The sequence below is a fragment of the Musca autumnalis genome, unplaced genomic scaffold, assembly GCF_047663935.1.
Source record: "Musca autumnalis isolate F117 unplaced genomic scaffold, ASM4766393v1 scaffold_1, whole genome shotgun sequence".
NCBI lineage: Eukaryota > Metazoa > Arthropoda > Insecta > Diptera > Muscidae > Musca > Musca autumnalis.
The window spans coordinates 14,338,131-14,363,607 of NW_027411644.1; the positions used below are offsets into that span (position 1 = coordinate 14,338,131).

Sequence of the window (25,477 nt, forward strand, 5' to 3'; positions counted from 1 at the left end):
CCGAAGTTTATTATATCCCCTACCATGAAATATTCTGACCTCAAATGGAATAATTTGTTTCCTTTCCTGTCCACGATTAGCAAATTACAACCAATTCGAACCGAAAATGTAGATAAAAACCTCAAAATAACTGAAATAGGGAGGTACCGTAATGTGAGGGCTATACCGAAACCTGGACCTAAGACCATAATTTTTAGCGCAGAAGGTTTTTGATCATTGAGAACTCCATATGGCAAATTACAACCAGTTCGAGCCTAAAATGTTGATAAAATCTTCAAAATACCTGCAATCAGGAGGTATCGTAATATGAGAGCTATACCGAAACCTGGATCTAAGACCACAATTTTTGGCGCAGAAGGTTTCTGACCATTGGGAAACCTAAATACCACAGTACAGCCAACTAGGGCCGAAAATTTAGATAAAAGCTTCAGATTACCTGAAATCGGGTGATACCGCTACATGGAGGCTATAGAAAAAACTGGACCCATATTGATGATTTTTTGGCTAAAGTATTTTTGACTTATTTTTATCGTCAGATTGATCCGACGATTATAAATATTTTTTGTCGCACCTTCTCATACAAGTAGGACTGTGCAACGGATGCTAATTTAGGCTAAGTAAGCAGTTTAAGAATTAAGCCACATCTCGTCAAACAAAAATAACGCTCTTCAAAACACTGATACTACCCGTGCTAATGTATGGTTCCGAAAGATCTATGGCCCAATCCATGTTGACCGTGAGTACCGACATCTTACGAACCACGAGCTGTGTCGGCTATACAGCAACATCTGTATAGTTAAACAAATCGAGTTGCAACGATTGCGTTGGAAGGCCAAAGCTTAGATGGAGTCATCAAGTGGAAGATGAAATTAGAAAACACGATGTCCCGAATGGGCAAAATATAACAATAAAACCTTTAAGGGACCGACTATATAATATCGTACACCACCACCATTTCAATATAATTTGACAATTTTTTCTAGACCAAATTGTGTCACATTTTTCAATGGACCGACCAAAATCGGATGCTATTAGCGATATTCCTTATAAAAGATATTTATAAAAAAGGTGAAATTATATTATGTATAATGATTTTTGACTTATGTATACTGACTTTCTTAACCCACTTAGCGCCGAGAATTGTTTTTGCGACAAAACTTATAATTGTTTTTGAAAATTATACTCCTGAGACTTTTTAAGCATTTTTTAAAAAATATTTATTTTCTCTAAAATGTATAGTTTTCCTGCCATCGGGCCTTCTTTTAAAAGTGCAAACATTTTTGGAGGATAATATAGGTGTATCTTACATGCCAATCTCTTGGTTTTTGATTGACAAAATACTATAAAGTCAGGGATTTGTTAGGAATATAGTATTCTTAACAAAACCCTGACTTTATGTGATTCGATTAATTTCTTCAGAATCGTTCAAAGGACCATTAATAATTCCGCATGATGAAAGCTATTAGCAATGGCAGAAGACATTAATTTTTTCCACAAGCTTTTTTTGGCCACTTACATAACTAGTTAAATGAGCAGTTACTGAAAGTCGTGACTACTTATTTAACTACTTGGTTAAGTGGTCAAAAAATATACACTTATTTCGCGCGACATTCCCTTGTTAAAAAATGGGTTAGTAGGGGGTTTTGTAATGAGTATTTTAGCTGGGTATGTATATAAATCTGAAATAAACAAATCTAAACCGAATTCAAAACCATTCGGCGAACTATTTTCAAGACCAAATTCCGTTACATATTTCAAATTTTATTAAAATTGAACATCGAATACATAAAATCATCGAATACATAAAATCCAAATCTGAGCCGATTTCAATATAATTTGACAAACTTATTTATATTCCAAATACGGTGACATTTTCCAAATTCCATCAAAATTGGACAGAATTTCGGTGTTTGGTGCACCAAATACCTCAAATCGGTCGAAAATATATACCCAGCAAAAAAAATCCTTACTAAATAATGGATTTTTATAGTACTTTTTGGTAGTCGTAACCCCTTACAAAAACCCCCACTAACTCATTATTTTAACAAGGGCATGTCGCACTGAATAACTAGTTATTCTATAACCACTAGAATAACTAGTTATTCTATGCCCACTGGAAAATAAAATATAAGCTAAAAAAATATTTTCTATTTTTAGAACAGTTGAGGTGGAATTTGTTTTCAATTTCAACGCACTTCAAATTTTTATTTTATTTCGCTGTATCGCAAACTATTTTCTAGACCAAATTCCGTTACATATTTCAAATTTTATTAAAATTGAACATCGAATACATAAAATCCAAATCTGAGCCGATTTCAATATAATTTGACAAACTTATTTATATTCCAAATACGGTGACATTTTCCAAATTCCATCAAAATTGGACAGAATTTCGGTGTTTGGTGCACCAAATACCTCAAATCGGTCGAAAATATATACCCAGCAAAAAATCCTTACTAAATAATGGATTTTTATAGTACTTTTTGGTAGTCGTAACCCCTTACAAAAACCCCTACTAACTCATTATTTTAACAAGGGCATGTCGCACTGAGTAACTAGTTATTCTATAACCACTAGAATAACTAGTTATTCTATGCCCACTGGAAAATAAAATATAAGCTAAAAAAAATATTTAGAACAGTTTATTTTTTTTATTTCGCTGTTTGCTGGTTTTGAACTCACGTACTTCTGTTTTGCACTACACACTAGGCCACACACACGAACATTAAGCGTTGTTTTGGCGTTTTACTCCACGAAACGACTTAAAAATGCACTTAAAGTTGCACTTTCGTTTCATAATTTTTTTTTTTCTAAAAAAATATAATTTGGATTCATTAAAAAAATAGCGTGGCGCGGACAAATGGTAAAGTATGGTAATATTTTACAAAAATATTATATTATTTTACTCTTAAAAAATGCAAAAACTCTTATTGTTTTCGTGCAATTTTAATCGGAAAGAAGTGCTTTTTTGAAGTTTTCAAAATAATTTTTTTTTATTTTCCGTGGATATTTCAAAAGTGATTCCCATACATTCACGTTTTAAGACATATATGATCTGAAAGATTGGGGTCTCCTCTGTTCGCAAAGCCATAAAACAGCTGCGGTAACGTGCGGTCTTCGGAGAAATTAAATTTTTTTAAAATGACTTCGGAAATTTCATTGAATTTCATTTTCGAAAGTGGAAGGTAAACGCGGCGATGAACGCCGTTGTTGACTGTGTTTTGAAGAAATAGACTCACTAAAGTTAACAAATGACTGTTTCTGTTAAATTAAGAGTCCTCTCGCAATTTTTAATAGTTTTGACCTGTAAATGTTAGTGATTTATGTATATATAGTGCAACATTTTTGAATGCTGTGGTGCAAATACCAATATACGTTAAAAATTGTAATGCAGTGCAGACCTGAACTTGATCTGAAAGACATTATTAACAAAATTAATAGTACAAACCTGCTGAATGGACCAATAAACATTATAGATACAAATGAAAACAAAAAATATTGGCATTTTACTCCTTAATAGATGTGTAGGGTTGTGGGGCTTCACCCAGAAGTGGACCTATGTTGACAGCTTTTGTGTGAGAAGGTTTTTTATTCGCTAACATCTTAAAATTTACATTTGCATCAAAATCGGCAGTAATTTTTGTCTTTAACCTTTAAAATACCCAATATGAGGGAGCCCGGCATGTGGGGGCTATTCCAAAACGCGAACCTATATTGAAAATATTTTGTACATAAGTTTTCTATCCGCTGAAAACTCAATATACCAATTTGCATCAAAATCGATTGAATGAAAAATGAATGTAAAACGTAAAAACGGCAGACACCGTTACATGAGCGCTACTGGAAACCGCGGGTCTATGTGGCCCAATTTGAGCCCCACACTGTCCACTAATATAAGAAACATTTGTGCAAAATTTTAGGAATCTACACCTTTTCCTTTAAAAGTTATTAGTAAAGTTCCGCTAAAGTGCTCATATTTTGCACTGTGCGTCGATGAAAGATTAAATTCACATAGGCTGGGGGCAAGACAAATTTATATAAGATATATGCATGAATTAGAACAACTAACAACTTTACAAAAACAACATTGTTGTTATTGAAAATTAATTGTCAAAGATAAATGTTAATGCTATGTTCATACCAGCATTTGAATAACGTCGTTCGTTCTCATAATTACGTACACGAATTAACCCGTTCATACGACATGGTACACAATTCATAGCAACATGATTCATATTTTCATAGTTTTTGTTTACTGATTTTAAAGAAAGTTTCAGCCAAAAGACGAGTGAAGTTAATTGATATGAACTGAAAAAATATTTGTCCTTCTTACAGATATCTATTCAATATTCAATTATATTATTTTCATTCATGTTTTCTAATTTTTCTCAACATTTTGGTGTTTTCAGTATATTTTCGCATATTTCTATTTTGAAAATTAACGAGAGAGACCTGCCAAAATAAGTTTTTGGTATACAGACTTTCCGGCAGGCATTTGATTTTTGTTTCTAAATGTGCACGCAAATTTGAAACGATGGGCAAGAAATGCAAGTGCAATGAAAGCGAAGACACAATTTGCTATGATTTGAATGTATACTTGTCGTTAACAAACTTGTCGTTACATTCATATTTTGCAGTTTCTCTAAAAATGTTTGGGTTTTTAATACATTTTTAAATTTTGTATTTTTCCTGTCATAATTAATTTATTTCGATAAATTCTCTCATTTGTTAGAGATGGGACATATTTTATCGTCGTTCTGAGAGTAGTTGAAATTGAACAATGTACACAAATCGTTGTTCGTTCTCAAAATTTTGTATGGGAAATGGAGTAATTTTGAACTGTGATCCACATTTTTGGGCTACGAAATTCTGAAAGACCCTAAATACATTCGATCTGACCGTAGAAGAAAATGTCAATTCATAAAGGCTGAGGATATATCTTTGTCGGCAAAGCCGACTGATACCTCTTTACTTGTTATAGTTCTTTTTGGTAGTCGTAACTACTAACAAAACCTCCACTAACCCATTATTTGAACAAGGGTCTGTCGCTCTGAATAGCTAGATGTTATATAACCACTAGAATAACTGGTTATTATAGGGCCATTAGAAGTTGAAAAAATAAGCTATTTTATAACAGTTGAGGTGGAATTTGTTTTCCACACTTTATATTTTAATTTTGTTTTGCTCTCTCTCCAGGATTTGATCATGTAAACTTCTGATTTGTAGCCGAACACACTGCACACTGCGCTACGCGTACCAACATTAAGGTTGGTTTAAAGGTGGTTATGTTGAGGGGAACCGTAGTATTTCCACGTTTTTGTTCAATGTAAAATTCAAAAATAAATTTAACCACATCAGTCTATCTGTGGCACCGACAATTTTTTTCCAACCGATTTGACTTCGCGATCTCAATTGGTACAACGTCTACATTCAAAAAAGTAAGCACGTTTTGTTCAAGGGTTTTATATTCTTTATAAATCCAATATGGGTGCCACCGTGGTACAATGGTATGCACACCCACCTTGCGCTTAGAAGGTCTACTGTTCGATTCCCATCCATCGATGGCAAAATATCCCTAAGTATTTCAACCTTGTAAAACTTCTCTACAAGTGGTGTCTTAAGACACACCGTTCGGACTCGGCGAAAAACATTAGGTCCCATATCATTGAGAAAATATGAATTAATCGGGGTGCACTTATTGATATGAGAGAAGTCTCCCTTGTCCCTTCTGGGATTTTTGTGGAACAATTATTACTATTATTTATGTAATATACCACACTTCAACGACTATCTACATATGTTTATTTGGCTTTGTGCTTAGTTGAAAAAATAAAACAGCATATTTTTGTTTGTTATTTGCTTTTAGCAATTATCTAATAAACTGACCATTGTGAAACAAATTATAATTTTACTCTCTCAATTATTTTCCTTCTTAATATTGTGAATAATAAATAAATATTGGTCTTTTCATATCGTTGCTCTGGTAAATGACCTCTGCATGTGTCTATTTAATTTCTTCAATTTCATAATTGTGGCATCTTTAAGCAGAAATCTCTGCTATGCGATGTGACGGCCATGAAAAATATATCTTTACAAGGCATTAAAAAAAGAAAATTGTTCATTAACAATTAAAAGTTGATGGACATGTTTGTTCTCCGCTTTATTGACGGACAATACTTTGTAACAACGAATGATGTGTCGTTAAAGAAGTAATCATGAAAAGAAAACATGACGAAATGAAGAAGATACATTGTATTGTCATTTGAGAATGGGGGACAAGATGAAAGCATGAAACGCTTGTCAGCTACTGAAAACAGTAGACAGTGTAACCATTGGCCGTATGCTATAAAAATTATAACAAAGGACATCACAAACTTAAATTGGTATATTTTGTGGCCACCCATAGAAATAAAAAATGATACGTTTATAAGATTCTTATTAAACGAAAATACATCTACAAATAGCTTATTACAAATAAAAAATAAGAATTATATTTTACAACAAGAAGTTTTTTATGGCGAGATGAATCGTCAATACTACCGCCCATCCACCCACCCAAAACGTGACAATGAAAAAATTCTTACATTTGTGACAATAATTTCACGATTATTATTTGAGGTGTAAAGTCCAATATTGTTATTATTCTTTTGACATATTTATGTTACCGTTACAATTGCTTTGAAGAATGTTATGCAATCTGGTCTGGCTGAATGTTGTGGTGGTGCCTTTTGATTTTGTTAATACGTGTGTATTTAATATGCGATGTGTCACAATGATTTATGTTGTTATACATTTCTGTGGTGGATGTACTATCAAAGCCATCATAAAACTGGCAGATTCTTATTAACAAATACAAAAGGTTTTCTTTGGGGTAAAATATCTGAAATTAAAGTCTGTACCTGGTTGGCCGATAAGTCCAGCTGATTATTAAAATTACAATATTGTGATTTGAAATTTATAAGCACTCAAATAATAATCGTGTGAAAATTTCTATGTTTATTGTTAATAGTAGTTTCTGACCTCTGAAAATTTTCAAAATGAGTTATTGAATCTAACATTTCCAAAACATACATATGCATTCAGTTAAGAGTTCAACTGCTACATTTAAAAAAACTAACAAGAAATTGTTGTTTTTTTTTCAGCCCCTCAAGCAGGAATTCTTTCACAGAGAGCAACATTCCAGGAAATGGTAAGACGCTTGTTGGCACTATTAGTTAATATTTCCCACTTAGGAAAATAGAATGATAGAGTAAATGGAACGAATGTTCAATGAGTCAAGCAAATGTTGCAAACTAATGCTGCTTTTATAACCTGAAATGCCATATGTACATTAGGGTTATGGCTTTTTTTAAAATTTTCTCTGTAGTGAGAATGAATGAATTTTTGCCTATTAATGCCTAAAATAACATTCATTCCATTTTATTATAAAAAAGGTTCGGCACATACCACTTTGAAAAAACATTTTTTTTTTGAAAATATACTATGAAATAAAAAAACAAAATTTCTCAAAAAATTACTTCCTGTTGCACGAATGAATGACCTTTTGCCTATGAATGACTAAGATAACTTGTATTCAATTTAAATATTGAAAAAGGTCCCGTACAAACCACTTTTTATACCCTATACCACAATGTGGAAAAGGGTATAATAAGTTTGTTTTCCCAAAAATTCATGTAACGCCGCGAAATATTCGTCGTAGACCCCTCATGTGGTATACCAAACTTCATATCTCGACGAGATAAAGCGATTTAGCAATGTGTGTCCGTCCGTCCGTCCGTCCGTCTGTCCGTCCATTAAAAATTGTAATCAAGCTAGAGGCCGCAATTATGGACCGATTGTCACGAAATTTAGTATGGAGGTCGGGTTTGGACCAGAATAGAACTGATTAGTTTTTGGCGATGATCGTGAAATGTTAAAGGGATGAAATGGACCAAAAACAAAATTTTTGCTCGATTTTGTAGCCGCTCTGTAGGTCGCAATAATAGTCCGATCGGCGCGAAATTTTAAACGTAGTTTTGGTTTGAGATGAAGAAGTAGCGTGCAAGTCAACGGTATGATCGGATAATATTTAGCGGGTTAAATTGATCAAAACTTTTGTGTGAAAATTGGTAAAATTTCTAATGCACATCTTATAACTTTATCCCAAGAAGACGCGTTTAGTGGTATAGGGTATCACATGGTCGGCCCCGTCCGACTATAGTCTGTTCTTACTTGTTTATGATATATGAAATAAAGTTATGAATAATAAATAAATAAAATAAATAAATAAAAATAATAAAAAAGTCATAATTTTATTTACATATCATTTTCAGTTGTTTTGTCAGTAAAGTTTTGATTTTCCCTTGTCTATAGTTAGCTAGAGATTCAAACTATATTCATCGTTAACAGAGATCGGTCCTTATGACATCAGAAAACATTGGTTTCATTACGATAGTCATTAAGTGCCACAAAATTATAGTTTCCTCTTCCAGGTTAGAACCTAGTTCACGGGACGTTTACATTGTGCTCTAAATGTCACGATCAGAAATGTGCTTTATTGTAGTAATGGTTTTAGCCACACATTTTTGAGCCAATTTGGAGTCCATCTTTGTACATCGCAATATTTCTTCCAAATTTACAGCAAGTTAAAATAATGACTACATCGTTCCACTTTTTCAGGAACATCGCCCACAAAAGTTGCAAATTTTTTATTATGTGCAGTTTGTGGATTTGTTCTCGAATTGAAATGTTGTTCCGATTATAAAGATCTAATGTTTTTCATGAGCAAGTCCATAATTTCCGACATAATGGATCAGAACCTCAAAAACCCCTGCAGGCACCAAATAAAAAGAACTTTGAGCAAATCGTATTATTTGCAAATCTTATAATTTCCTCGAAACTAACATCAAGTTGCAAGAATGTCTATATCAGGCAATATTTATACCCAACACCAATATGTGGGGAGGGCACTATAACTTGGTTTTGGCCAAAAAGTTTGTAACGCATCCAAATAATGGTCGTAGACCGATACATATTTATACCAAAAATAAAGTCTGGACGAGCTGAGCTGTCCATCTAAACCTTGTAATCGTCAAAAAATTTTGGGTGTTAATGAAGGTCCCGGAGGGGAAGAACCCTATTGATTTTGGTGTTGGTCGGATAATATTCAAGGGTCGGAATGGGCAAAAAACTTATTTGCAGAAAAATTCAACATTTTATTTCAAAGCGAATATCTCCGCTTCTGTATAGGGTATATCAAAACCAAAACCTGTTAATGAAGGTAGAAGATATCACCTTTGCAACGATGTAGGTTGTCGTAGGTAATGAAACAACGAAGATATCGCAATAGCCGCTAATAGAACCCAACTATTCATTTTGCGATTTAATGACGAATATCACAGCTTTGGTTGGGGACCTTCCAAAAACAAAATCTGACTATGCAAGTAGAAAATCCCATATTTACAATGATGCAAAGTAAAGGGTGTTTTTTACGCTAGATAGAACTTTAAATTGTAAAAAGTAACACAAAAAATTAAATTTTGATGAAATTTTTTTTTATTTGTTTCAGTATACTCTGACAAATCAACATGAATAGACTCGCGCTTGAACAACGCTACGAAATTATTCAAATTTACTTTGAAAATCAGTCGTCGATTCGCGGAACTTATAGACGACTTCGTCATTTGTATGGCGTTCAGCGATGAGGCGCATTTTTGGCTTAACGGGTTTTTTAATAAGCAAAATTGCCGCATATGGAGTGAGACCAATCCACAAGAGACCCTACAGACTCCATTACATCCAGAAAAATGCACCGTATGGTGCGGTTTTCACGCTGGTGGCATCATCGGGCCTTATTTCTTCAAAAATGAGGCCGGAGCTCGCGTTACGGTCAATGGAGATCGTTACCGCACCATGATCAATGATTTTTTGTTTGAAAATATGGATGACATTGATCCGGAGGAGATGTGGTTTCAACAGGATGGCGCTACGTGCCATACGGCGAACGCAACCATCGACTTATTGAAATCAAAATTTGGCGATAAGTTGATTTCGAGAAGTGGACCTGTCAATTGGCCTCCAAGGTCGTGCGATTTGACACCTCTCGATTATTTCCTGTGGGGCTACGTGAAGTCACTGGTTTATGCTGATAAACCAGCAACAATTGATGCCTTGGAGGCCAGCATTGTTCGTGTTATTCGTGACATACGGCCAGCTGTGCTCGAAAAAGTGGCCAAAAATTGGACGTCCATGCACTTCGTCAAGAACAGCCGCGGTGCCCATATGCCCGAAATCATTTTCAAATGTTAATGTCACGTATTGATATTTCGAATAAAAAAAAAAACTTTTAATTACAATTTAATTTTTTGTGTTATTTTTTACAATTTCAAGTTCTATCGGACTTAAAAAAACACCCTGTATGTTGGCGTAGGTGGTCAAATAACGGAGATATCGCAATAGTCGGTAATACATCCCATTTTTTAATTTTTTTGCAATCACACTACAGGTCGGAATTTTGATCGGCTCCTCATAAAGTTTTGGGGGTTGATGGGGGTCTCACAAATAAAAAAGCCTATTGATAGTTGGCGTACATCCCACTTTTCCATTTTTATACCCTCAGCCTTTAGGCTAGAAAGGGTATATACAAGTTCATACTTTCAAATGTGCCTCATCGAAATGATGATTTTAGACCCCAAGTATGTTTGGACGAAACGTGTTTCAGACAATTTGGAGTTGATTTAGCAACGTCCGTCTGTCTGGCTGACTGGTTCGCAACAATAACTCTCAAATGGATGAGCTGATTTGGTCCAAAATTTGTCTATCGTAATATGTTGTCCAAACTTAGTCTAAGTTCGAAGATGGGCCATATCGGTCTACTCCTAAAGGTACCTCCACCAAAAAAGTTCGAAAATGTTCGGAAAATTTGTGCGTACGATAACTCTTGATGGGAGTAACCGATTTGGTCCATACTTTGCACATCGTGAAATATGTACCAGACTTAGATAAGGTTTAAATACGGACTCAATCGGTTCACTCCTTCGGGTACCTCCCACATAAAATTTCGGAAAAGTTCAGTTTAGGTCCTGCTCTCGAATCGCTTTAATTTTTGTTGTAGTAACTTATATTCACTGCCCCCCATACGACGGTGCAAGTTTCATTAGGGGCAAGTCCATACTTCCTGAGAAAATAGCCTGAAAGTTGCAAAAAAAACCCATATGACACCGTGTGTATAACTCTCGAACGGATCTGCCGTTTCGGTCCAAAATGTGGCCTTCGTAATATTTTGTGCAAATTTAGTTTATGTTCGAAAATAAGCCATATCGGTCCACTCCTTCAGGTACCTCACCCACAAAAGTTCAAAAATGTTCGGAAAAATTGTGTGTACCATAACTCTTGATGGGAGTGACAGATTTGGTCCATACGTTACACATCCTAATATATCCACCAGGTATAGATAGGTCAGGTTCGAATATGGACTATATTTGTCCACTCCGTCGGGTACCTCCCACACTCATTTTTGGATAAATTCACTTTAAGACCTGCTCTCGGATCACTTTAATTTTTTTTTTTTTTTTGAAGCAACTTGCATTCGCTGCCTAAATTACGACAGTAAAAGTTTTTTCAAGGGCAAGTCCATACTTCTTGAGAAAAAAGCCCGAAAGTTGTAAAAACCCCCTATGACACCATATGTTGTGACTGGAGATCTCAAACCGAATACTGCGTTCGTCCCGACTTTGGATATCGTAATATTAGATGAAATTCGAAGATGGAAGGAGTGGACCTTCCGATACCTCCCCCACAAAAGTTCGAAAATATTCGGTAAAATGGTATTATTGTCGAAACTTAGTTTAAAAAAAGCCCTATCTATTGATATCCCCGCAAATTGTTGCGCTTTAATCCTATCCATATTGTTTTGAAAACCCCCCCCCCCCTTTTTTTTGGAAAAAAAAGTATTTCAATCCACACAGGCTGAGGGTATATCTCTGTCGGCAATGTCGACTGATACTTTGTTACTTGTTTTATTTGAGTTGTACTTAAATGCGTTTCAACAATATTGACCTGTATTAATGAAAACCAGAGCAAATGTGCCAAGCTATCCCCATTTTAATATTTTGAATTTTACCAGTCAAAAGCTTATGCACAGGGGTAGTGGTGTAGGTTATCACATAGTCGGCCCCGACCCGACTATAGCCTTGGCTCATTTGTTTCAGTTAAAATCACATGCATTTGAAACGCATACATTTTAAATATTCGAAAATAGCTTTGAAATGTTTACCGAAGGTAGTCCTTCCAGTCCAGATATAGCGATAAGGCAATTCGAGGGCTAGTCCATTTTGGTTTCACAAAATTGAGCCAAAAACTAACAAATGTTACGATAACCAGCATTTCTTAATTTCGATGATGAACAATATAGTATAATTCTGTTTAGTATCTCCTCCAAAAAAAATTCGCTAAATTGTAGGAATTTTACCGAAGGTACTTACTTACCGTGGTGCAATCGTATGCACGCCCACCTTGCACTCTAAAGGTCGTGGGTTCGATTCCCAGGCCAGGCAACATCAAATTTTCAACGGTGGGAAAATACCCCTCAGTGATGTTGGCGACATTTCCTGAGTATTTCAGCCTTGTACAACTTTTCTACAAGTGGTGTCTTAAGACACGCCGTTCGGACTCGGCAATAAACAGTAGGTCCCATATCATTGAGCTAATATGAATCGGGGTGCACTCATTGATATGAGAGTAGTCTCCCTTGTCCAATCTGGGATGTTTGTGGAACAATTATATACTTACTTACTTAGGTGGCCGTTTACAGAACACATATTCATATAAGATTGGCCCGTAGATCTTTCAAAGAATTTTTCTCTCAAAAACACCAAGCACTGCCTTATCTGCTTGGGAAAGTACCCAGGCTTCGGAACCATATATTAGCACGAGTAATGTCAGTATTTTTTTAAATCTTATTTTTGTTTGACGAGATGCGGCTTTGCTTTTTAAACTGCTCATTTAGATCAAACCTTTGCTCTATAATTTACAAAAAGATGGCAAATGTCGATTTGCATCTGTAGGGTCTTTTCCAGAATTTGCCAAAGGGTAAATATCTGGTCTATGGTGAATTTGGTATAAAGGTATAAAGCCGCATTGAATGTGACCAAATTGTTTTTATCCAATGGTAGAATTTTCGGAATTCATTCTGGCCAGTGTAGCCTTGATTTTCCACACTCCCATTTTTCCATTTCTCTCTCCTTCCTGTACAAAAAAAAAACTTTTCTGCTCTCTCTCTCTGCTGTTCTGCCGATACCTAATTACAGATTCTAAAGTAGCTCTATTTGCCGCATTTTCACCTGTAAGAACACAACACCCCTGGTCATACAATGGGGTGCTTGGTAGGGACCTCTGGTATCCAAGTGTAGGGTTTCCGTTTATCACATGTAGTGGGCGAAATTTTAGCACTGTGCTGATACGTTATCGATATGAGGAGTGCTTTCGTTAAGCAATTAGGACTGTTAAGTGGAATACCATGTAGCCATATATTGTTATTACAGCTTACCGATGTCAAATTTCCATGTTGTGTCTGTTCGTACTTTATTTGCAACGTTCAATCAGATACGTACCTTTGCTGTAACAAGGTAGGGATTCGAGTCAATGTTTGCTTCTTAGAACGATTGTACATCCAACACACTGGAATAATGTTTTCCATCTATCGCAATGTAATAATTTGATTTAATTTTTTTGATCTGGTGAAAGCCAAGTGCCCTTATTAATGTAGAGATGCTTAAATCTGGTGCTGCTAACTACTATGTTTTTCGCCGTTGCCAGTCTATCAGCCTCATTCCGTTATCACTGTGGGGACTTTATTTTACGATTGGCCCAAAATTCTTCTCCTTCTCCTTCAGCATTAAAATCGCCTAAAATAATGAGTCGTGGGCAGGATACCTAAATTTTGTTCTAAGCTTTCGTAAAATATATCTATAGTCTGCTCTTTCTTTTATTCTTTTATTCTTTGAAAAATTTAGCTTTAATCCGAATTGTAGCAAGTTTTTTATGCCATGGGTGAAATTGCAGAACAGATGTTTTAAGCTCCCACTAACTACAAATCCACAACCAAACTCATTGGTGTAACCTTTAGGTGTCGTTGTGACGCCTTTCCCAATCCATCGTATTTCTTATATGGCGGTAATATCAGTCTGTTGTATGCAAATATATCTGCTAGTTTTAAACTGCACTTTCTCTATAAAGAGTCCGAACATTACAGGTGCAGATTCGCAGTTCTTGGTCTTTAAAAAGTTCGCGGAGGTCGTCACCCTGAGATGAATTTGTTTCTCTCTTCTTTTGATGTCTACACTGTAAATACAGATCTGCTTGTAGCCATCACTTTCGGGTACCTTATTCTTCAGCTTCGTAATTGACTAGATGTCAGTAAAGGCCTAAACAAATTTTGTAACACTATGTTCAGGCAGAAAGGCCATTAACAACAATATACCGACATCTAGCGACCAATTATAGAATTGTCTTAACTGGAATATTGTTTCTGATCTTCCAAAGGGATCTGATAATATTTCTATAAAATTCTAATCCATCAATTCTCATTAACATTCTAACAAGACAAAACACTACAACTACTGCCATCTATTGGATAATAGTGTATAATCGCTAGTTTTTTTTCTAATTGGACTAGGGTCGATAATAAGGTTCATTGACCAACTAAACTACGGATAAAATACAAGGCGTTCCATTTGCTATTTAAGAGTATTACCCAGGGTAACTGGTTCTCTTAAATAACTGTTTTAGTGGTTTCATTTCAAAGCAAATTAGGGTTGTAGTTGAAGCCGAAATCAACCACCATCGAAAAACTAAACAATAGACTAGAGTTGCCATGCTACCACTAATGAAATAGTTGAAATAGTGTTATGGCATAGGACCACTAATACAGCCACAGCCGCCACAGTCATCCATATACGCTCACCCAAATACTCCATGTCTAAGCGACGGCAAGACAAAGCCAAAAACACGTCTAAACAGCATGGAAGCCAACAGGAAAATGGTTGTGGATTATGGTCGTCGGACAGCAACAGCAACACCTACAAAAGTGAAGTAGAACTGAAAATAATGATGGCTTCATGTTGCATGGCATACCCAACGGGGACAGGGAATGTTTTTAGATGTGCGCATGTCATTGCTGTGGTTACATGCAATGCACTTTTGTACTTTTGTTGCTGCAAGCAAGCAGGCAACCACATACGAACCAAATGCAAATGCAAAAAACTAACTATGCAGCGATTTGTTGTTGTTAGACTATGCGTTTTTCACATATTATGTGCATACATATGTATACATATATGACTATGTACCTATGTATATAAATGTTATATAAAAACTGCATATAGTATATTAGATGCATTCAGAAATGCATAATATGCAATTTTATTTACATATATACATATATAGGAGTTAGCTTTGGAATATTGCTTTGTAGAAACATGTTTGTTGTTTTCAACTATAGGGAATAATTATGAGCTATTTCCTGGTCCATTGTAATATAACAATGTATACCAAAAACAGCTAAATTTGAAATATATATATATTGTCTTTTTATATACCTTTCAAACAATTACAGATACCTTCAGGATCGATTCAATATTGGCGTTCCTGCATTAAAACATACAGTAGAAGTACATATGCTAAGATATAAAAAAAATTACTTGGCTCTAACATTACAGAAGGGATAAGAGCATGGATGATATGCCCAATGATATGAAACTTGGATCTTATATATTATTTGAATCGTACTCAGGACAGTTTGACATGCGAACATGTATTTGGTTGTTTTCAGCGACATCGTCGGTGGGAGCATAAAATGTTCCATACGAGTATAGGTCCACGTTTTCACATAGCCCTATAGAAGGATACATTCCCATTTTTAGTATTTCGAATGTTGTGGCCTCAATATCCAACCCCAATTGCTGAAACTTTGATTTTAGTTTTAGTAAGGGATAGTAAACTTTCCACTAGAAATTTGTCGGTATAGGTCCACGTCTTCATATAGCACCCATAGAACGGTGCCTTCCGATTTTCGCTGTTTTGAATATTGTGGGCTCAATATCCCAGCGTAGTGGCTGAAATTTGGTATTTATTATTTTTATAGGTGTATAAAATCTTCCGCAAGATATTTGTCGATCCCTATGTTGAAGGGATGTTCGGTATGTTGAAGGTTCTAGCGCCATTATCAAATCGAAGCGGTTGAAATTTTCTATTTAGTCTTGGATAGGGGTACACATCAAGATAAGAATTTTATAATTATCTTGCCGTTTCACTCGTTCCAAATTAGCCACCACAAAAATTCAAAAATGTTGGCTTAAGCCCAGCAAAAAAAAATTCAGTCGTAACTACTTACAAAAGGATTGTTTTAATGATTGTTTTAACGCTAACATCTGCATCACCATCTGTTCTTTATCTTGTCAGGGATTTGTAGTCTGACACACACGCTCTGTGTCGCCATACTCATAACTTAGTAAGGAGGTTATTTTTGTTTACATTGCTTTGTAATGGGTTACATAAAGGCTAAAGGATCCGAATGTTTGCTGGGAGGTTGATACCTGTTCGCGGATACATTTAAAGTTTATGTTGCATAGTTCTCGCGTTTCTTATTACAATTGTCCGTCTTTAATCTAAATTTATAATAGCTCAGTCGATCACGGATGCTAATTGACATCATCAGGCATCTCCTCTGCACGTTCCCTCTGCGGACGCCGTAGAGCGGTGGGTGTTTAGTTTTCTATCATTGGAATATGTAATTGTAGTAGTATAAATCGACTCAGATCCTCTGCGATTGTAAGAACCTCTACGTTCACTTCTCGATCAACCTTTGAGTAGTTAACTTGTCGCTTATTAATCAACCATCGCGCGTTACTACTAACCGGCCTCCGTCGGCACCATAGATTGCCATTGGTAACCTTTATTATAACTAACAGACCTCTGTCGCCACCCCAGATTACAATGCAATCTTTGTTGTTGTTTGAAAATAAGAGCAATAAACGGCAATCATTTATTATATTTAAACTGATGCTGTTGTTGTTGCTGCTCATCATTCGTTTACTGAGCTATAGTTGATTACTCACACTTGACACACTAACCTGCAGACTCTACATCTTAGCCATCAAAGTAAATCCTGGAAAATGTATACAAATTAAAAGAGAATTGAAACACTGTTTTTCCAAAAAATGTATGTATTTAGAAGGTTTTCAGAATTTTGGGTGTATGAACTTGCCGACAAAAATATGGACTTGGATTATATATCGAAAATTTTACAGGGGAGCTAACTAAAGGAATGGGCCGACATAGTCCATTTTAGAAGTGGGTCTTATTTTGGGAGACGTTCCTCTTGATAGATATCGCGCCCACCAGTCATTTCAGTTGGTGGCCACATACCTTACAGATTTTGGAACATTATATCAGGAAACTCACGAAAAAAATTTCCAAAGAAAAAAATTTTTGTACAAGTACTTATGGTGGCATAGCGCCCATGATTCATAGCGCCCATGATTCGGCCATAACCTAAAAATCGCCATGAAGACTGCTAAAGGGAAATAATTTACCAGTGATATCATTACCACATAAGCCATTTACTTTTCAATGGCAGTCTTCATGATGATTTTTAGGTTATGACCGAATCATGGGCGCTATGAACTTTATATTATATATTTGAATACTGGACTATATAGTAGACACCCTAAGCATATCCGCATTGCTATATGAAGATCCTATGACTTCCCCCGATGACGTAGTTACCGCTTAAAGTACTCAAAATATGCAATTTTTACAAGGTCCGTCGTATATTTTCTATATTTTTTTGATATATACTCACCATAACTATTTCAAAAACGATTTGTATCGAGCGTACAACATCTCCTTAATATATTAATGTCGAAAAACCCACAAAAAAATATTTGTTTGTATCCGAAAATAACGAAAGTCTGGGTTAAACTCGTAAAAACCGATTTTGAGCTATATCTCAAAAACAAGAGCTGATGGAGAAAAACCGGGACGGGATTTGAAAATAACTCGCCGATTTCATCTAGAAACAACTGCAACTTCGTCTGAAACATTCAACTTTTTCAATTTTGTTGAGCAGTGTAATCGGTCAGTGCCGTTATATGTGGTCTACGTCAAAAATAAACCTAGAATCCCATTGCTTTCTCAGAAACTTATGTGTTCATTAGTAACTGATGACATTTCAAGATGATATTTCGATTAAAATGTTTTCGTTTCGCCGTCCCATACAAGTGGAAAATGTTCACACTTCATGTATGATCCAAACAATGATATGTAGGAGTTATAGCTGGAAACAATTTCGTTACAGTGCAATCTTGACAACTTCATGCAATCACCCATATGAATGCATTTATCAAAGTGCATAGCATATACAAAGCATTTCCTATGTACAGTTCCATGTACTTTTTTGTTATTTTGCTAAAATGTTCCCTTGATTCTACTAGCGTCTATGCTCTGCATTCCTGGACATACATACGCACATATGTATCATCACAAAGTCTATAGTTTTAAAACTGAATACATATTTTCTCTATATCTATATGCAATATAAATTCTGCCAGATACATATGTATGTATGTATGTACATAAATGCATACATATGTATCTATGTAGATATTTACGTTTGTATCTATTCAAATGATTTTTATTAGACACCTCTTTTTTGTGAAGCTCAATTTTGATCGGTATTGTTGTTGGCATTACTGCTTTTTTTGTGTATCTGTATGTGAATGCACGTATGTGTGTCCGCGTCCTTAGAAATTGTGCATTCTGGATTTGATAGACTTTATTCAATACAGAATGTCAAATGAATCATTAATCATAAATTCAAAGATTATTTATGGATTTAATAGGACTAGGCCTCTGGTACTTTAAATAGATCATAATTTTGTTATTGTACGAGCTATGTTGACGCTGCCAGCCTACCGCTGATGATGATAATAATACAGATTATGGACGATTACATTGATGATTGGAGAGGCGATTGTAATTATCGACTTTTGAACGATTTTTATTCAAATCCTTTGAAACTATTGATTAGTTTTTGGGCAGCTTGATTATAGAAATTTGTGCATAATACAAATTTGGATATTTGAAAATTGTTATCTTTTATCAATGGTGGTGTGAGAAATTTTAATAAATTTTCAAATGCAATATTAGAAAGGCAGAATTAAGTTTTCGAAAACATGATTATTAGTGATGATAATAATACATCTTTATGATGTAAAAGCGTATCATAAAGGACCAATATCGTAATCTTTCTAAAATGCTATTGGCATTTGTTAGACATTTGGAATTGTCACAAACCAAAAAAGTTAATAAGAGCAACTCACCTTTTCATATCCTCTGCATTTAAAAAGGGGAATATGCACTTTTATACGGGCAAAATTTGCCTTATCGAAATAATGGTTCTAGATTCCAAGTATGTTTGGAAGAAATCCGTTTCCGATAAGTTGGAGTCGATTTAGAAATGTCCGTCCGTCTGTCTGGCTGACAGGAGCGCACAATAACTCTCGAACGGATTAACCGATTTTCGTAATGTTTTATCCAAACTTAGGTTAAGTTCAAAGATGGGCCATATTGGTCCACTCGGATACCTCCCCCACAAAAGTTCAACATCTTAGTTTAAGATCAGATATGGGTCATATTGGTCCACTCGGAAACCTCTTCGAAATTTTGCGCATTTATTCAAACTTAGTTTAAGTTCAAAGATGGGCCATATTGGTCCACTCGGATACCTCCCCCACAAAAGTTCAAAATGTTGTGCAAAAATTATGTGCACGATAACTCTCACTTACCGATTTGATCCATGCTTTGCACATCGTTATATTTCTAGCAGATATAGATCGGTTACCTACCACAGAAAATTTCGCAAAAATGCAGTTTAAGACCTCTTTTAGAATCGTTTTGATTTTTCTTGTAACAACTTGTATTCGCCGCCGCTTTACGACGGTACAAGCTTTGGCAGGGGAAGTCCGTACTTCCTGGGATAATGGCCAGAAAGCTGGATGGAGCGCACGAACGGATAAGCCTATTCGGTCCAAAATTTGGCAGTAATATTTTGCGCAATTTTAAAACAAGTTCTAAGATGGGCCATATCGGTCCACTCTTCGTGTACCTCCCCCACAAAAGTTCCAAACTCTTTGCTAAAATGCTGCGCATGAAAACTCTCGAAGCTAGTAACCGTTTTGATGTTTGGCACATCCTAATATTTCTACGAGACATAGACCCGGTTAAAATATAGACTATATGTGTCAACTCCTTCGGGTACCTCCCACACAAAATTTCCGATAATTGCAGTTTAGGACCCCTGTCGAATCGTTTTGATTTTTCATGCAACATATTGCACTCAAGGGCCATATTACGATGGTACAAGTTGTTTGAGTGGCAAGTGCATACTTCTGGAGAAAATTACCCGAAAGCTGTAAAAACCTCGTACTGCCAGCATGTGTAGTGGCTGGTACGTAGGACAACTCTCGAACTTAATACTGCGTTCGTTCACACTTTGCATATCATACTTTTTCATCGAATATTAAATGAAATTCGAAGGTGGTGCTTATATTTCCATTCCTTCCGGTACCTCCGCCACAAAATTTTGAAAATATTCGCCAACATGGTGCGCGCGATATCTCATAAACGGCGCAACCGATTTGGTCCAAACTTTGGATATCTCAAAAGTGGGCCCTATCGGTCCAATCCTTGGGGTACAACTTAAACAAATGTTCAACATTTTTATGCGGTTAAGGATACGTTGAAAATTTTTACAGAAGTTATTCCAATTGGCCCTGTTTACAGCTATATTTTTTTGTAAGCAAGCACATGTTTCCTGACATAATGGTCCAAAAGCTCTTAATAATATGGTGACCAACTGAAATAATAGATGGGCGCGATATCTATCGAGAGAAATAACTCCCAAAGTAAGAACCACTTCCAAAATGGACTATGTCGGCCCATTCCTTAAGGTACCTCCCCTGCAAAACTTTTGTGCCTTAATAGTCCATAAATATATACATTTTTTAGCATACAACAGATCGACCTATCGCGTTATATGTGGTCAACAAGGTGTCTTTCTCTGCGCGCCTAGTTCTGCTGTCTAGGAACTTGAGGACCAACATACACCTCAGCCTGTCGCAGATAGCTGTGGCATGTGCGGACGACGTGAACATGTTATCGAAAGTAACCCCTAGAATCTTGGGGTCGGAGTTCTGCTACCATCGGCATGACATTAAGCTCAGTGCTCACCTCTATAGTTCATGTGGTAAACAAAGTCACCGTGGATTTAGTTGCGGATAGGAGTCAAATAGGAGTTTAGCCTTTCACAAATGACATCAGGGAATGTACCTGACGCCAAGATAGTGCAATCATCAACATACGTTACGATCTCAATGTCTTCTGGGCCTTAAACAGTTCCTGGAGATATCACCCCACCTTGCGGAACTCCCTTTTCACAATGTGCTTAAACAAAGGACAAAGACTTTTTTAAGTCGAGCGCCATCATCACTGTTCCATCACATGGCTTTCTCTGGTTGAGTCCTCAACTAATATGTGTGTGAAGATAGCGTGCAGCGGTGTTGTCGTGCTTTGCTGTTTACGAAACCCTTGCCGATGATCGCCAGGCGTTTCTTACTCAAGAATCTTTGCTGCAGGCGACAAAAGCTCAATCGGTCTGTACGATTCACCTTGCCGGACTAAGTAGCGGGTCACCAAACCCATTTTCCAGACTTTAGCCGCGATGATGGTGGCTAGCTAGAGGTTGGAAAGTTTGAAGATTTCATCCAATTTGAGGGTCCAACGCTTTGGATGATTTAGCTTTCCTGAAGGCCTACACCACATCATCCATTGTAATTTGTAGTGGTTCCACCTTGGCAGAAAGAGATCTAATACAACGTAGTACTCTTCTCTTCGACCTGTCACTACAGGGATGCTCGACAAACTGTCGATTAAAATAACCTCTTCGCATCAGTCAGTGTAACTTCGTCAAGCGTGACTGGAATGCTATCTTTCGAGAGAGACTTAGCCGTTGCCCACAACCTGTTAACTTTCAGTATTAGCTCCCTGAGGCCACTGGGGTTGCCTCGACGAAGCTAATCCCGCCGCTTCTGCTGGGAAATTTGGTCTTATTTCGGATATTCGACAGAAGATATATAGCGAGCGGCTGCATCATTGATGATGTCTCAGAACGTCCACTCTGATACCCGAACATCTGAAGAGTTAGACAGATATCTGAAACTAGGCCAATTTGCATTCTCATGATTGATGAAAGTGCGGCATACATTTACACATACATTTTATATTTTAGTGCCGACTGTGTTTTTTAGAGCTTTAGTGTCATTATCTCAGGAAGTATGGACTTGCTCCCGAAAAAGCAATTGTACCGTCGTAATAGGGTCCACAAAAAATAACACTGCTCAACAAAATTGAAAATGTTGAATGTTTCAACCGATTTTTTTCTAACTAAAATCGGCGTGTTATTTTCAAATCCGAGTTTTACCCAAAATTTCTTTATTTTCGGATACAAACAAATATTTTTTTGTATATTTTTCGACACTAATATATCAAGGAGATGTTGTTTGGTTTGGAACTAATTATAGCGAATATGTATAAAAAATATGGAAAACATACGACGGACCTTGTAAAAATTTCATATTTTGAGCACTTTATGCTGTAATTACGTCATCGGGGAAAGTCATAGGACCTTCATATGGCATACCAGATATTCTTAGGGTGTCTACTATATAGTCCACTATTCAAATATATAATATAAAGTTCATAGCGCCCATAATGAAGACTGCTAAAAAGATATCATTTACCAGTGATATAAACTGATGAATAAAAGCTTTTCGGAAATTGACGAATCCTTTTCAATATTTTATAGAAAACAAATCTAAAACGAATACGTTTTAATTCGAAGGGTTTGAGTGAGAAACAATTTGTCTGAGTTAGAGAATCCCACTACAGAGCAGTATCAAAATCTGTGATATAAGTCACAATCACAATATTACCACTGTTTATATGCATATAGAAATAATGCTGTTCTCAGTAATATCCAAAATAAATACACATATACCATTTGGAAAGCTATAGTTTATTTTAAAAACAAAATTTATTCTATATCAATATCCATATTATCATTTTTGCGCAACAATGCTTTAAAAATTCAATAAATTTTCTTACATCTGAATTTGTAACAAATATGGCAACTATCCAATCGCTGACACTGCATTCGTTCGAAATTTCCAAAGAAACCAAAAACTCTATCTTGAAACAATAATAAAACACCTTCATATCCTCTTACATATCCAACACTCAATAGCTACCTAACGGAAAACATAAAGTCATTTTCTTCTTCCGCACCGTTTGTCAGGATAATAATAAAAAACTCATAAAAAACAAAACGAAGAAGAAAACATAAACTTCAAAGCCCACAAAGTAAATATATTTCTAGACAAACGATAGACTCCATGTCTAGCACGTATCGAGCAAAAGAAAATAACAAAAAAAATGTTCCTTTCCTTTCTTCCTTCATCTGTGAAGTACCAAATTTTTGCATACGAAGGGACAAATATGGATAAAGAAACAAATTAAAGATGAAATAAAATACCTTGGTATGAGGCCAGTCTATTGTGTGATTCTGTGTAAACTGAAATTCAATTTAAAAACAAAAGTTTCAACACAGTTTACGGTGCTGAAAACGAAAACCTCATAACGCAGAAGAGGAAACCAACTCGAAGGGTTTTTTCTTCGTATAGAAGAAACACAACAAAGTTAAAACTTAATGTAAAAAATCGAATAAAACTATACCGAAAAGGAATGCGAAAAGGGAAGAACATACATATATGAGGTTTTGACAAGAAAATAAAATTGTACTTTTAAGGGAGTTTTACAGATAAGGTTAAAAGGAATTTAATGTTTAGAAATATGCCAACATAGTTACACCTTACAAATTCGTTTGTTTATGCATGAAGAACTTTCAGTACCGCTATTTAGAGTTTCTGTACTCAGAATATCTTAAAAATATCTTATATAAATAATATATAGATAAATCTTCTCCTCTTCTCTTTTAAAGTGCTTATGTCTTCGTTCGGTAGAAATATTTTTCGAATAGAGATAGAAGGAAAAAGTTTACCCAATGTAAACAGTCAACATTTCAATGATATTCTGTCTATAGAAAACAATTGAAAAGATAAAGTAAGACTTCTCACTTTTGAAGAAGGCCTAATACCCCCGCTGAAAAATGCTACATTTTTACCTGAGGCTTCAGCACGGGATTTTAGTCTACGAAAAGGACATTTTAAACATTGCATCGTGATTGAAAAATTAGGAATCCACCGAAGCCCCACACATACAACCATTATGCTACATTTGATGGGTGGTTAGACTGATCATCAGGCATATTTGAATGTTATTTTCGTGTGTGGGGCTTCGGTGGATTCCTAATTTGTCAATGTTCCTCTTAGGTCATAACAGCTCAACTCGAAAGAGAATTAATTCAAATATTACTCTAAAAATGACCTTGCCTTAATAAGGCAAATCAAAAAAAAAAAAAGATTTTTTTAATTGAAAATATTTCAGACTACTCATATAAAGATGTTTTTAGAAGTCTTTAAAGGATTCGGTTTATAGAGTATAGTTTGAACTATATTGTTTGTCCATGTAGTGTCTTATAAATATACCCCTCAGTGTGTTGTAGGCGAAATTTCCTGAGTATCACAGTGTGCCAAACTTATCTAAAATTGTCCCATATCATGAAGTTAATATGAATCGGGCTGCAGACATAGCTTGAAAGAAATATCCCGAGGCATTCCCTTTCAAAGGTCTTTTCTACATAAATCCTCAAAAGATATATCTAGAAGACGATCAGGAAGAACTGTCAAAGGTATTCTTTCTAAAGAAGAGCTCTCAAACGCCTTTTGCATATTCAAGAATTTTCAAAGGTCTTCGATCTATAGTAACGAAGCTTCCGTTCATTGGAAAGCCGTAAAGTAAGGAAGTAATCACCATACATCTGACGTCTATAAGGGTTTATTTTTTGAGTTTTTGGGTAAATTTTTCAGGAAGTATGCACTTGGCCCCTATAAAAATTGTACCGTCTTACACAACATGTGGCCAGAAATTTATAAACGTTCCCAGACGAGTCCTCAAACAACACTCTTTTCAATTTTTTGTGGTATATACACGAAAGAGTGGTCCGATATTGTAAATATTCGGACATAATCCGAGTCTGTAAGAAAAAATAATAATAATGTTTGGACCAAATCGGTCTCCCCCTTCGAGGGTTATCATACATACTACCCGGTTCAGTTGGTGACGGCAGGGTTTTTTTGAGTTTTTAGGCCATAATCTCAGAAGAAGAATTTTTGATCTTTTCAACAGAGATGCAGACGAATGGACCGGCTGTAACAGCGTAGACTTCTCTTTAGCAGGAGGCTGTTACTCTGACATCCTCATCCTC

General features: G+C 35.8%; 1 long non-coding RNA gene across 2 annotated transcripts in view; it reads left to right on the forward strand.

The window, feature by feature from the left end:
- LOC141394013 (uncharacterized) overlaps positions 1–25,477 on the forward strand; it is a 215,813-nt gene that overhangs the window by 164,557 nt on the left and 25,779 nt on the right. For both annotated transcript variants that reach the window (XR_012410236.1, XR_012410235.1), the window contains exon 3: positions 7,143–7,189. This is a non-coding gene — a long non-coding RNA (uncharacterized lncRNA). The remainder of the gene's footprint in view (positions 1–7,142; positions 7,190–25,477) is intronic.